We start from the raw sequence: 15,113 nt of genomic DNA, 5'->3' as shown, positions 1-15,113 counted from the left end.
ATCATAGTATGCAGTCATATTCTGCAAGCTCATCAGCATCTACTTAGAAGGTTTCTCTTCCATGCCCATTAAGAAACTAGTTGTTTACATCTAGATTATGTGTTCTTTTCTATGCCATGCCTCCTTTTTTTGGTGGATTTCTGTGGCTGAAGAATTTTTTCCCTCCTTCAAAAGCATCTTCCTTGCTCACTCCTGGGATCATCTGCAGCCCCTTTACTGGCTTCCTTTGAAGCAACACTATAGGCTTGTGTCCAGGGGCCCTAAAAAAGCAGGCTCCTGAGTCCATCTCTCATCTCAGCTCCTTCGTTTCCTTTCCTTTCCTTGCCTTCTTCATGCTGTCCAAAGCTGCCCTTACAAACCTGCCCTCAGCCACCTCTTCCAGTACCTTCCTATCAAATCCTTTCATCCAACAGGCTTTCACACTTCCTCCATTCTGGGAACGGTCCATAATTTCTGAAAGGATTTTCCACTCTTCTCGCCCCTTACTAAATCACAGAGCTAAAGAGTAGACACCTCTTGTACATTCATGCTTTTATTTTTTTGACACTTCTGCCCTTTCTATTTGTATTGTCTACCTGGATTGTAAAGGTCTTCTGGGAAATGGCTGTATCTTATGCCTGCCTTTAAAATGTTTAACTTATTGCTGAAAATATAACAGTAATAATATGTTGACTGGAACTGGATGAAACAATTTAAAGAGAACTGTTTTCTATCAAAAAGGTAATTTTATCAAAATTGAAATGTTTCCCAGGAAGGTACTGACTTTTATGACATTTTTCAAAAAGGAAAGGAAAGTCTACACATTCTAGCAGTGTTCAAATATTATATTTCACTTATGTCATTTGTATTTATCTTCTTGTGACTTTTTGATACCAGCAGGCATCATGATGTTAAAATACTAATTTGTAAATTCGAAGTACCTGTATCCACTTGCAAATGTTACAGATTATACTTAGGATTTTACTGTGCTGATGTTCTACTTCTCTGCTCACTTTGGCACCATGTCACTTGTGGGCAAAGGGTGATGCACCCCTGCTCTATTACTTCAATGGACATGTCTGTCCTGCCACCATGAAAAAGTGTTTGTGTCCCCTCATGCAATGGACTTGTAGCAGCCATGAGATGGAAGTGTTTGTGGGTGTTGGGTTTTGCAGTCAGAAATGGCTTTCATTTTGATCATGTGAATGGGGACCACAGGATGACAGGCTTCAGGAAGCAAGTGCTGGGCTATGAGAATTATTAATTCAGACTTATGGTCTGCTTTCTGCCTGCATCTGAAGGACCCTGGGGAAAGAGTCTGGTAGCTGGTAGGCTGCAAGCTGAATTAATTATTCAGGCAATATTGTAGATGTAGCCCATAAAACATAGGTTGGCTACCTCACCCTCAGTCTTACAACATTACAGCAGAGAAAATTAAATGAACCAAAATGACACAAAAGAAACAAAGAGTTTTAACACTATGAAATGTCCTTCAGAATGTCCTTTCTGTGGGAAATATCCACGTGTCTCCTTGGGCAGATTCAGAATGAAGTTTATGTCATTGATTAATACGATTTCTGGCAGACCCTGGTTCTCTGTGATGGGGACCCCAGTTCTTGATAATCTCTTGTGATGGTATCAGCAGCCTGGGAACTGACAGGAAAACCTTTGCTGACAGGATTTTGTTCTCTTAAGCTAAAATGAAATTCTTGATGACAGCTAACAGCAGAGGCTCATTTGGTTTTCTTTGCCCATTCTGTGCATGGAGGAGTAGGCCAGACCACTTCTCTCCCTTTCTCCAACAAGAGACATTCAGAGCCTTAGAAACATCATAGCAGTCTCCTTCACAACAGTGAGCGCAAAAGTACACAATCCTGTTTGTTTCAGGGGGAGAAGGCAATATTTTCTTTCCTCTTTTAGCAGCAGTAGTGGCGCAGTGTGTCTCCCAAGCCCTTTGCTGTACATGATTCAGGGGATCTTCCTCTCCTGTTACATAAATAATCCTCCCCATAGATGAACCTGAGATATTTTCCCCTCAAAATTTCCACTCTTTTAACAGGAAGGAGACACTTCTTCCTTCTCAGAGTTTTGCTCTCTTTCACTGCCACAGGAGGGTTCTGCTTATTTTTTAAAGAAGTTCCTATTTAATTACATCTCTTAAGAGTCTGGGCTCTGATGTGTTGGTCTGTAGCACCTTCAATCTGTTGACTGTTCCTTGCCTTACAATTAGATTACAGCTTTAATTACATCTCTCTGGGCTCTGGGCTCTGATGTGTTGGTCTGTAGCACCTTCAATCTGTTCCTTGCCTCTTGCCTTACAATTAGATTACAGCCTGCTTTGGGCAGGCCTTAATGGTTTATGGTTTGTATGGTGCCTGCTTTGGGCAGGGCTATAATTTTCATGGTTTGTATGGTGCCTTCTGCGATGGGGTCCTGGTCTATGATTAGATCTACTAGATCCTACAATAGCAATAATAGTAATAAGACGCTTTTACTCCCACTGCCTGCAGTTCTGTTTAATGCAATGTGTCATTGTGAAATCTTCTGATAACTCCCAGAGCAGCCGCAGAGCTGCTGTGGTAGCTCTGGCACCCTTAATTGCTGTTTTTGAAAGCTTGTGGCTTTCTGATGCCTGCAGCCGGGGCTAGCAGCAAATGTGACTTAACATGGCAGCTAATTAAAAGACTACTTCAGCGTGGTACTGAGGAGTGGACTCATTACCTCTTAACTCAGGTTTTGAATAATACCCGCTAAACCCAGGCAGATACAAACACAACCACAATGTCTTTTTGATCTTGTTACCATTCTTGCATGAATTATTTGCTGAAATTGGTGGGAGCAATTTTAGTAGGTACGAAAGGCCACCAGATGTCAGTATGACCTTCTGCAATGTAGTGTGGTATAATTAACTCACTTTTTATCAGACAGAATCAGGAGTTTTTAATCTATTTTTTCAAGAAAAATTCTATTTTCCATGACTGAAAGAAATACAGTCAGTTATTAAATGCCTTCTCCAACTTCCAGTTATTACAAAGGAAGGGCAAGAATAAACACTGAAGAAATTCTGTGCATTTTACACTGGACTTTTGCAGAAAACTCAGACTGGCTGGTAGCGTGATAAGAAGCACAAACATTTTGCTGTCACAAAATAGAAAGCTGAATGCAGTTCTATGAACTGCAGAGAGTGGTCCACCTTTCTTCATCTACCCACTTTAGTTGCGCAACATCACAGCGGTGCTGGGGCAGGGGAAGGTGGCGTAACATTTTTAGCCCCTGGTAAAACCACTGCTGGCCAGGACCAAATCACAAGAATGGTTGGACTCGCAAAAGATTTTAAATTTTTTTAAATGATACTTTTTTTTCTTAATACTTCATCTTTTTATTGATTTCCAAGCCAGATGTCTGTGTTTGGCTACACCTAGGTTACCTGGCCCTGGAGACCTTCCTTAGTCTGGGTCTGAGTGTTCATCTGGCCATTATCTATTGGGATGAGACCTGGACGTGTGCCCCTTTTGCCCCTGTGGACACTATTTCTCATTTCAAGGAAACCTTGCTTCACAGACCTGGTGGCAACTGCACTGCAGTCCCTAGGTCCTCCAGTTTGGTGGGTTTGGGGAGCAGGAACACAGGGGGCGCCTTGACATATTCCGGAGCCCAGCCAGGAACGCAATCTCTTTGAAAACAAAAAGGTTGCAAAAATATATGTCCTTTTTTCTCCATATGAAACTGAAACCAGAAATTGTTTCATTCATTTGTCTTCAGTTCAGAGGGCTTGGCTGTGGTTTGAGGTTAAAAAAAAAAAGCGCTTCATGATAAAATTATGATAGTTCACAACACTGCTAATGTTCAAATGTCTAAGCAGATGTGACATGATTATATTTCCATGGTCTTTTGTTGTTCCAGTCAGGATGTTAAAAGTAGCATACTTTCCGGCACTCACCTGTCCGTTGCATGTTTCCATCTGGAATTGCATAATCAATGAACAAAGAGGCGTCCTAAGCATGTTGCATACAGGAGAGGTATGTGCTAAAATCCTTTAAGCATATTGGAATAAGGTGTTTTTACGGTGAGAAGCTTTAATTTTAACCAAACCACTGACCTTTGCAATCTAGAAGAATGGATTTACCACTTATTAAAACAAATGTGACTGATGAATTCACGACCTATGAAATATGTGTATATACTACTCTAGTGATAGATTACTGTAGGGTCACATATAGTGAGTTACTGAGGAGGAACCATTTTTTAGTGAAGAGGAAATTTTTTCAAAAGTGCTAAAGTGATGTACAGTAGCAACCACCTCTGTGACAATATAAAACCTCTGTAACCTGAAGTTATCTTTTATTTTTCAAAGATTTTTACTTTCATCTCAGGTGACTATAATTGCCTCCCTGCACTTTCCCTTCCTTCCCTGTACGTTTTCTGACTGCACATAGTTTGCTGTACATTCAGTTGTCTTCAGGGGGATTTGAAGATCCTCAAATAGTGTTAGCTAATGTTTGTACAACTTAGAAAGCACAACATGCAAGATACAGGTTAAGGATTTGTGCCAGGTGGAGAGGCAATGACTATAGCTATTTGTATGATCGACCTTCTCTTTTCAAAAAATGTCAAGATTTGCAAAATTTGGCTAAATTTCTAAGGTGGAATACACTCCCAAATGTCAAAATTCCTCATAAAGGAAAAAAAAAGCCAAACAAACCCACCCCAATATTGTTTTGATTTATACTAAACATTTAATTTCAATAAAATAGAAATATTTCCCATCATCTTTTAATTTTAAATATTTTGTTATATTACAACATGGGGTAAAAAAATCAAAATGAAACTATTTCAGAATGAGTTTTCAAAATACTTCACCTTAAAATATTTTAATTCTGTTGCAGAATTTTTAGCTGATATGTTTACATTTTTTTAATAGATCCAATTTACCCATTTCAAAAAGTATTGAACAACTGATGGAAGAAAAATCCATCATAAGTTCTTAAATGCAAAGACTTTGCCTCTGTGTCAGGCACCTTCAAATCTGGGAAGCATCAAGGTGTGCTTGCCCTTTTCTTATGCTCTTCCTTAGTTATCTGCTACCCACTGTTCCTGGGGACAGGATACTGGATTAACTAAATTTTAGGCTTGACACTGTATGGCCTTTCTTACATTGCTGCATTCTTTCTGTTGAACATATCTGTTTTTGTGATATTGCATATTCTATGGGAGTCGAATTCCATCTAAAGCTTCGCCAATCCGTTCTGCTCTCTAAAGTTAAAGTTAAAAAAAATCTTTCAATATAAACCTTGCTTTAAGCCATTCTATAACTGCTTTAGCTTGAAAATTGTCAGATTTATTCTGAAGAGAATGATGAAGTGTTTCCAAATTGGTTTTAAGTAAAAAAAAGTTCTCAAATTTTAGTTTTCAGCTTTGGCTTCTGAGTATTACTGCTTTATCTCCTTTTAGCTCAAAATCAGCTTGTTGTCTTCCCAGATTTGAAAGCACCCTTAAAACTTCTGACTTACTGTTCCTTAAACAAGGGGAATGTGAGATACCGAAGTTACTAATGATTTTTGTTTTGGATAACTTTGTCTTGCTTCTATGAAACATGAGGTCCTTAGTTGCACTTCAGGTTGAAGAGGATGAGACAGTGAAATCTAAAAACTCATTTGCAATGACATAATCCATCTGAGAAGAGTATGCGTTTGGGAGTCAACACATACTCTCCAAAACAACCTGCTGACACACCTGGATTGACTTGAATGCTAATGGGGTGCAAAAGGTGAGCGTGATAGATATTCCAGGAACTGGTTCCTCCATGAGGATTCCCAAAACCATTTCAAAACCCTCGTATCCTCTGTCCAGCTGAGCGATACGGTAAGTTAAAGAGCTGTACAAGCAACTCCGGTTTGTTCTCAGCTGCTTATTTACTATTCTGGATTCTGATTACCTTGAGCGGTGAAAAAAACCCAGCCACCATCACAAAGTGGCCTGCATGAAAGACAGATCAAACAGAAGCGAAAGGGCTAGGGCAACTGTGGAGAGCAGGACAGGAGTGGAAGGAAGTAAATGTTAATTCAGTGCATACTGCAGGTGAGCAAGGGGGAGCAGCAGAAGCATGCATCTGGATTTGAACTGATCAGTAGCCCAAACAGCAGGAACTCAGTGGGACCATTTGTTGATGCTGAATTCCTGCTGGTGTCTAAGGCAGCTGTTCCCCCTCTCCCTCTGTCCCTTCCAGTATGATGCACAGCATGAAAGAAGGCAGCGTAGTACAGGATTTCATTCTGCTGCTTTTCAAGTGCTGAATATAACAAAGAACATGTCATTTATGAAGTTCCCTTCATTATCAGACTTCTCAAATTCTTCTAAAGGACATATTTGGTTAATTCCCTACTTACTCTATCACCTAATTGCAGTTGTAGACTTTGGTCATAGTAATCACTAAGAAGTTCCAAGGGATGCAAATTTCTATTATTTCTTGCATAAAGTATGGAAGGAATTGGATTTGTAAGCAGAAATCACATTTTCTACCTGAGAAAGGAGCTGGCAGAAAAGCTGCACAAAACTGTTCACACAGAGACTGAAAGGTGCAGGCTGATTTCTGTGATTCTCACCCAGAAGCTGAAATAATGAAATAAAAGCGAATCAGTCATGGAATTATCATGGGGCTTGCAGCCATCTCTGTTTTATTGTCACGAATGGTTTATTCCTCCCCTTCCGCCCATTCTTGTTTGTTGATTGAGGTTAGCAGCTATTGGAACAAGGATCATCTCTCATCCCCAATACCAGTATTCTGCAATCTTGTCATATTTGGCTCTTAGACCATACTGTAATAAGTATGTTGAGCAATAATGATAATACATAGGCTACATTAATTTTTAATGTCTTAAATACAGCTTAAATACTTTTAACAACTATCTTTAAAGTAAAATTTTAAACTTTAACTTGTCCCTTAAGAAGGTTAATACTGAATCTGATAAATCTGAGTGGGTGAGTGCTTTAAAAGACTTAAAAAAAAAAAAAAGAGTTAAGGTATTTGTAGTATACCACGGGGCAAATGGAATAAAAGATTCCTTCTCAAGCTCACTGGTACATTTCTAAGTATGATATTGTCTGCAGTGCACCAAATGAAGTTGCTAGAGCAGTATCTGTGTTGAGCAAATCTTTTTATAATTGAGCATATATGAAGAAAATGTGATCTAAGCACAAATCTGGAAATCTGACCCTCCTTTCCACTATACATCATTAGGTGTTTCTATCAGATGCTCAGCAGTCTTTCCTTCGCTCCTGTGTGATGTAATTTACACATCTGAAACCAGCAAGAGAGATTCATATGCAACTTTGCAAAGAATATGAAAGTTTATTTCAGGTGACACAGTACAAGAAAGTTCAGAATATCCTCAAAATAGATGAATCATATCCATTAATTTAGTACATATTCCTATTGCTCAGATAGAAAAGTGTTGATATCGAGTGGAAACTGATCTTTGGAATATTCATTAAATTAAATGTTACTCAGCCAATATTATCAGAATGATCAATGTAAGTGAAAGTATAGATGTAGACTGGTTCTTAAAAACTGCAAGTATGGAATTTCTTTTTTTTTTTGTTTGTTCTATCTGTAGAAAGGAAAGATAGAATTTGGTTCCTAGTGGGTCTTAAAATGTGTCTATAGTTTCAATTTTAAGGACAACAAAACATGCTAAACAATTTCACAGCAATTCTGCCTGGTGAGATTGCACAATGCTCAAGTGTTTTAGTGTTCTGATTTCCCATCAGTCACATTTATTCAGTCCTGGAATAATCACAGAGCCCCTGGACGCTGTTGAGATTATTCATGAGAGACTGCTGTGGTTAAGAAAAATTGTTGAATGATGAGAGCAATTGCTGGAAAAGTCTCTGCTTGGTCCTACCTGCATTCATTTTTAAATGTGTGCTTTCGCCTCTCTGGAAAAAAGAGTCAAGAAGCATAACTAGGAGGACATATGCTGTTCTGACAGACTCCACCGCTTCTCTGGCTGTAGGGCTGTATGATGTGTTTATTCAAGTTCTGATTTCATCAGACTTAATAAGTTTTGTCTGTTTTTCTTACTGAGATAGTGACTTGTAGGTAACTTATCTGTTTCAGACACTATAGAAATAAGTTGAGAGATATTAAAAGAGAGTCTCCACGTCAGAGATTTTGCTACTTACTGGAACTCTAGACAAAAAATGAGGATTTTTTTTCAAGCTGTATTTTAGGAAAGCAACTGAAAAGCAAAGTGTGACAGTATAGGATTTCCCAGAAACTTAAAAAACATCTGTCCATTGCCTGCCCTATGCTAGACAAGAACTGGATAATGACTCGTTGAGAAAGTTGCCCTCTCTGTGGTGACTTTTGAATGCTTTTGATACTGTTTACTGATGCTTATAGGGAACAGCTTCCCCAGATCTTGCTTTGGCTCCAAGGGCTTGTCGGTGATACCATTCTATCAGGATGTATTGTTTTCAGAGAAACACTCTGCTTCTGCTTGCAAGCATTAACTGAGATATTACTTAGCCACAAATACACTCACAAACAAGCAGTTTAAGTAAAACTAAAGATTAACCTCCTTTAGTAAAGGCAAATACTGACTCTTGGTTACAGAGTCACAAAAGTGGAACATAAACCTGAACACAGAATCAGAACCATAGCTGTAGAGTAACTTTTTCTCACTTTGTTTGATGATGAAATCCCACCCTCTCTGTTTTCACAATTTTCTTCCTGGTTCGTTTATGAGGGAGGTAGTTTTAAAAATGTTATCCAATTATTCTTTGGTTCACAATTCACAATTTTCTTTCCTGGTTCGTTTATGAGGGAGGTAGTTTTGGTAATGTTATCCAATTATTCTTTCGAATAAGATTGCACAAAACTAATGTAGCAAGTTCAGTTCTTTTCCTTTTATTGAAGATTCTCCAAGTTTATAATCTTCTTGGGCTGTCTATTCACGATGTTCTTAAATGACCTCCTAGCTAGCCACAATTTTTCCATGCCTGCTGAAACACCTTACAAATTGCAAGTGATAAACCCCATTCATCATACCCACTTACCAAACGTATACTTTCCCCTTTGCTATGAAATCGTAACAGAGATTGTGCATGGCATAATGTTCATATTGACTCCCGACATTTTGTCAGTTGTGTGCTTCTGTTATTATGCCAAGTACCAGACTGGCAAGGGTGTTCAATTGGTTAAATACGTAGATGGGAGCTGAGTGAAATTTTCAGAAGCGCCTTGATATTTAATTCAACTGAAGTTACAGGCAGTATGTTATGCTTTATAGAAGAATGGCGTGAGATATGCTTGAAGTTCCAGACCCCCCTCTTAAAATTCTTCATGGCTTTGCTCTGCTTTGCTTTCACAGTCTGCTCTTCCCAACCTGCTCTTCAACTCCACATCTTTGCTTGACTTTTTGCTCTCTCCCAGCTCTCTTTTAACTTAAAAGTGCAACGAGGGAACTTTTTGCCATCTGATCTATGATTTACTCCCTTTACTTAAATCACTCCTTAAAATATTCCTTTTCTAGTTAGTCCATAACTGATTGTGTCTACAAAGCATTTTTTACCTCAGGTATGAAGGATACTGTATACAAGCAAATTGCATTGTGTCTATAATTGTATTTATTACTTGTGTAGCTTGCTGCACAGTTAAACAACAGTACTGGGTTTTAGAGGTAGATCTAGTACATTAGGTAGATTAACAGCAAGGTATCAGGCTGATTGTATACTTGAAATTTAAGAACACTGCTAGTAGGATACTAATTCAGTGCATGATTAGAAGACTCAGCTCTGGAGCTGAGACAGCAAAATATATTAAAAATATATTAAAAATATTAATTCTCTTTTCTGTTTTTTGTGCGCACTTTGCCCTTTGGGTTTCTTTTACTGGATTTAACAAGAATGAACTTTTCTCCACTCTGCCAATTCAATAATTATTTAATTGACATATTCTGCCATATAACCCTATAACCCAAACTAGTCTGACTAATATTTTGAATTTAAATGATATTATCCCATCTAACGCCAAGCTATGAGGTAGTACAGAGTAGCTATTTTTCAAAAGTTCTAAGCATTAAAAATATCTTTATGAGCACTTTGCCCTTTGGGTTTCTTTTACTGGATTTAACAAGAATGAACTTTTCTCCACTCTGCCAATTCAATAATTATTTAATTGACATATTCTGCCATATAACCCTATAACCCAAACTAGTCTGACTAATATTTTGAATTTAAATGATATTATCCCATCTAACGCCAAGCTATGAGGTAGTACAGAGTAGCTATTTTTCAAAAGTTCTAAGCAGCAGCTTGGAAGAAATGAGAAGAAGAAGTAGAGTTTTCAGGCCAGGAGAAATAGGACCTACAGAGAAAATGCAATATTCAGTTAGAAAACAAACATTAGAGGAAAAATTCTCCTTTACTCAGGGAAACGAGCCTGCTATTTATTCAGTATGTGATTTTTCTAGATTATATACAACTGAGCTTTCCTCAAGTACATTAGCTAGAGAATTGGTTCTTATGAGTGCAAGATGTTGCTTTTCTTAGTGCCTGGTTTTAAATGTTGAAACAGCAGAACAAATTAAAATAGCTAGTATCATTTATCACATTATTTTATGATATTAGCCTTGAGTGGACAGAGGCTAGATCCCTTTTGGGCTAGATATGATGTAAAAATGAAGAGCAAATAATGAACGCCTTACATTATTCTTAATCTACATAGGCAAAAAAAAGCAGACAGGCGTATCATTGAAGCAGGAGTGAAAAACAGGATGGTGCAAAAGTCACGGCAGGTCTAAGGGCTGGAATTTTTTGGCAACTGAAGTCTTTTTCATAATGTAAAGTTGAGATCGGAGAATTTTATATGACTATATAAAGAGTGAATGAGCTACTGTAGAGGGCATGATGCTAACAACCATTCAACACAGAATATAGACTATCCATACAGATGATAGTAGAAAACAGACCAGTATTTGAGGTTCCTCTTTTCTGTACTTAGTGGAGGAGCTCCGATCTCTGTCTAGTTTCTTCCTGTTTTCTTTTTCTTCAAGAAAATTTCATCAAGAAAGGTAGATCCTAATAGATTCTACACTGTTCTTGAAGAAAATGACCCTGCATTACTTTGAGTTACGCAAAAAACTTGAGGGGGGCTGACATAGCTGAAAACTCGCTTATCCTCTCCCTGTCCTCCTCCCTTTGCAGTCATCCTTCCTTGGTTGCTTTTTCCAGTCATGGGCTGGCTGTAATATTTGGCATTGTCCCTCTCAGGGAGAACTGGAAGACTCATCTTCTTGGCATAGATTTCTCACAATTAAAAACATTTAAAAATGAATAACTTCTCCTGTCTCTGCTCTGTTACAGAAAGGACGAAGAATCTCAGAGTTAACTGTAATCATATCAAAGGGTGGGACTGTACCTCCCCACTGTGCATAGCTATCATGGCAAGGGCAACAGGGTAGGGGTAATAACAGTCTTTTCCCCTGGGCTATGGGCTAGGTCCTAAATAGTTTGTATGGTCAGTGGGAGATTTGGATATGTCAGGGCAGCTGAGTCTCGGGGAGATCCCAAAGCAAAGGCTTTCTGCTTAGAAAGAGGTATACAGAACAGCATATGGCAGACTAATTAAAACCAGTATTTTCCAAAGCTTAGGAAATGGAGTTTTAGTGCCAAAGTGGGAAATGCTTTTCTAATCTCATCTCAAAATTTTACAGGTCATCTATAAAGGAATACTTTGTTAATCATCAGTTTTGTTAAGAGCTATTTTGTAATTTTACCATGTTCTTTTGGAAAGATATGGTTTCTGAAAGAACTGCCTACATATGCTAAAGCTGTTGGGGCAATTTTATATTTATGAAAAAAACCAAAGGACTTCTATCGAAACAGAAATTATTTTTGGTAAAATGCAGACCTGAAAATTAAGAAAAACCCACTCATTATATTCTTGGAAATGTAAAATGACAGTTTCTTCTGTCTGTTTATTTTTTGCAGAATACAGAATAATTTCTACCCACTTCACAGTGGCAAAGACACACAACTGCAGTGAGTGCATAAGCTCCAGACTTATTGATGAATAAAAAGTTTTCTGAGATTTTGTGCTTTTTGAGAAGTAAAATGCACAGGTTTGTAAAACAAACATGACAAGGTTTGCAATTCAGACTGGGTGAATTATACTTCTCGCCATTTCAGGCTGTCATTATAGAGGCAGAGCTTGTAGTTAGCCTCTCTGTGCTGATTGTGACTCTCCCAGGTGGTATGGTCTTCCAGGGAATTATCTTCACCTGCAGTACCTGCTGTCTCTAGCTGTTCAAAGTAAATTGACAGATATCCTTAATGGGCTTCTCAACTACCAGCTGCAATCCATCTCAAGGGATTTTGGCAGCTGTGAGTATCCACAACCAACCAATTCTTTCCTGTGTGCTGCTTGTCCTGTAATTGTACACGACTGGAATCAAATTTAAAAAGTCAGTGTGCAGTAGTGTAATACTGCTTGTTACAAGTAGGATGAAATTCAGGAAGCAGATCTGGTAAGTGCAATGTTATTTAGATTTCTCCTTTTGGCTTGTTTCTCTGGCCTTCTAATACTGGCATGTTACCTTGTGCAGAGGCACATTGCCATCCTAACAGATGGGTATGAGTGTAGGTGGCTAGGAGGACATGTTTGCTCATCAAATGTGTTTGCTGAAAGCAGTATTACCAGCCAGATATATTGGATCAGCTGTTAATCCTGGGCTTTTATATCTATGTTCAAAACTGCTAGTCTGATAAAAAATGCATTAAATCATAAAATAATTAAATGTTTACAACCCTTTAAAATGTGGCGCTTTTAGCTTGGGAGAGTCAGCATTTGTATTTCTTAGATGGTGGGTTACAACAGAGGCATTATACTGAAGTTTCAGCTATCTAGTTTAAAAAAAATCCTCTGAAACCACAGTGAACTGTACCTGTTGGGGGACTAAGTGATACCACAGGTAGACGATACTGAGAGAGCCTATTGTAACATTTCATGGAGTAGAGACCATTAGTGGTATAGAGTGCATCATTAAATGCTATTACATTTTTACTTTTGTACCTTAGACTCAATTACTTAGCACTAGTAGTAAAGTCATTTGTGAAGCTATATTTAGTGAAAGCTGGAATCTGCCTTAATTAGTGAGGTATCACAAGACATACATTAATCAGTATTTTTTAACTGTTTTCCCCCTTTGTGTTCCAGTAGAAAATGTGTCAGAGAAGTAAAAGTGCTGTTTGGTTCTTTTAGACTGCACGTACTTAATAATTGGCAGTAATGTTAAAATTTTCCCATGTGAGATACTTCATCTGAATTTTTAGTATGCGGTGCAGCACTAGAAGATATTAAACAGGACAGTCAGTAAGTGAATTAGATCTGAGATGAAAAGTTGTGGTTGCTACGTGGTTCCTGTCTCAGCTGCCTTTTCCCTAGTGCTCCAAGGTGAACCAGAGGCTCACAGAGCTGGAGACCTACTATAAGCACGTAGTTAAAAATGTGAGGTAACAGCATTCAAGCATATCATGTAGTATCTAGCTTCCCCTCTTTCTTCTTCAGCCTGCATCATTTTTCCTGCTGTTTTTTCAAGGAAGAGCTGAAAGGCAGGAAAGATATGTAGGGCAGGGGATAACAGATTGCTGTCCTGAGCTGAATAATTTGTTTTTAGATTTAGATGCCATGATCAGGCTGTGAATGAAATACAGCGGTTCTTACAGGTCTCTACATCACTTATGTTGTTCAATGTGACAATAATAAAAATGTGTCTCCCTGACACATACTATATCCATGCAACAAAGGGCGTATAATGACAGAGCCTGCAATAAGGAACTTTTAACCTGAGGGACTTTATTATGGAAATATACTCCACACTGCTGACACTGTGATCTAATTTAGACATAAACTTTGAATTGAGCCCTAGAAAATGTCTTTTTTATTTTATTTTTTTTTTAACTGAGTATAAAGGTAATCTGAATTATAAGTTCAGGTCTAGCCAACATGATAAACTGTCACATATAGTCCTATGAATCAGTTCCTGAGGATCAAATGAGTTCTATTTTCTAAATGAGACTTTAAGTTCATGTCCTCAGAAGTGTGCAACCTCTTGACTCCCACTGTTGGGACAAGCCCTGTGTTCCCAGTTTGGTATGACACTTATTCTGTTTGAGCCTGTACATGGCTAGACACATACTGAAACAAGTTTGATGGATTGTGATTATGATTTTCCTTATGCGTCAATTACCTGAAGTGTAAAGCTTGGGTAAAAATAGAAATATGTGAAGAACCTGGGTGCCTCTTGCAGCTCAGGGACATAACAATTACCTAGCTCAGTACTTCAGAGGAAATAGGAACCCACTGAACCCTTCTTCTGAAACTGAAGGTAAATTAATGGACATAAATGAAACCTTTTTTTGAAGCTGATTCAAATGTGGTTTGAGCAAACACAACCATTTGTTTTCTGGAGACATACATACATAGATTTATTACAGATATTGGCTAGTTCTACAAAGGCAAATGGAATATTTGTCATTACTCCTGACCTGCATTATTTTTCTTCCGTACTGGAATATCTCAACCTTGGTTTTCTGCAATTAGAAGTGCTAGCTGACATTTCTAGAATTTCCTTTCCAAATGGAGCAAAGGGTGAATAGTGAATGGGGAGAGAAATGCTGTTCTCCTTATAAGCCAAGGGAGTTTTCCCTGGATATGTTTCTATGTGCTGGAAAAAGTGAAGCAACTACACCAGAATGTGCTTTGCTGCCTCTGCGCCTTTGGCATGTAAGCACTGTTTTTCCCCATCTAAGTTGCCTTTTAGGTTAAAAAAAAACCAACCCACAACTCTGTTGAATCACTGGGGATTGTTTGGGTCTCTGTTTCTTACTTTAAGTACTTAAATTGAAGTGCAATACCTTCAAAATCCTGCCTGTCTTGCAGGCATTTAAATTTCAGTTGGTAAGACCCTAAATCTCAGCTCTTGAATATACATCTTAAACATCAGTGGTTCACAACTGATATCTCCTGCATGATCCTAGCCAGGATTTACAAGCTTGGTCCTATGCCATGCAGATCATATTAGGAAAAGGTGAGGGAAGAACTGTTGCTGGACCTGCCCCCCCCCCCCCCCCTC

This window comes from Aptenodytes forsteri, unplaced genomic scaffold, assembly GCF_000699145.1.
Source record: "Aptenodytes forsteri isolate BGI_AS27 unplaced genomic scaffold, ASM69914v1 Scaffold166, whole genome shotgun sequence".
Taxonomy (NCBI): Eukaryota; Metazoa; Chordata; class Aves; order Sphenisciformes; family Spheniscidae; genus Aptenodytes; species Aptenodytes forsteri.
This window is presented reverse-complemented; position numbering follows the sequence as displayed.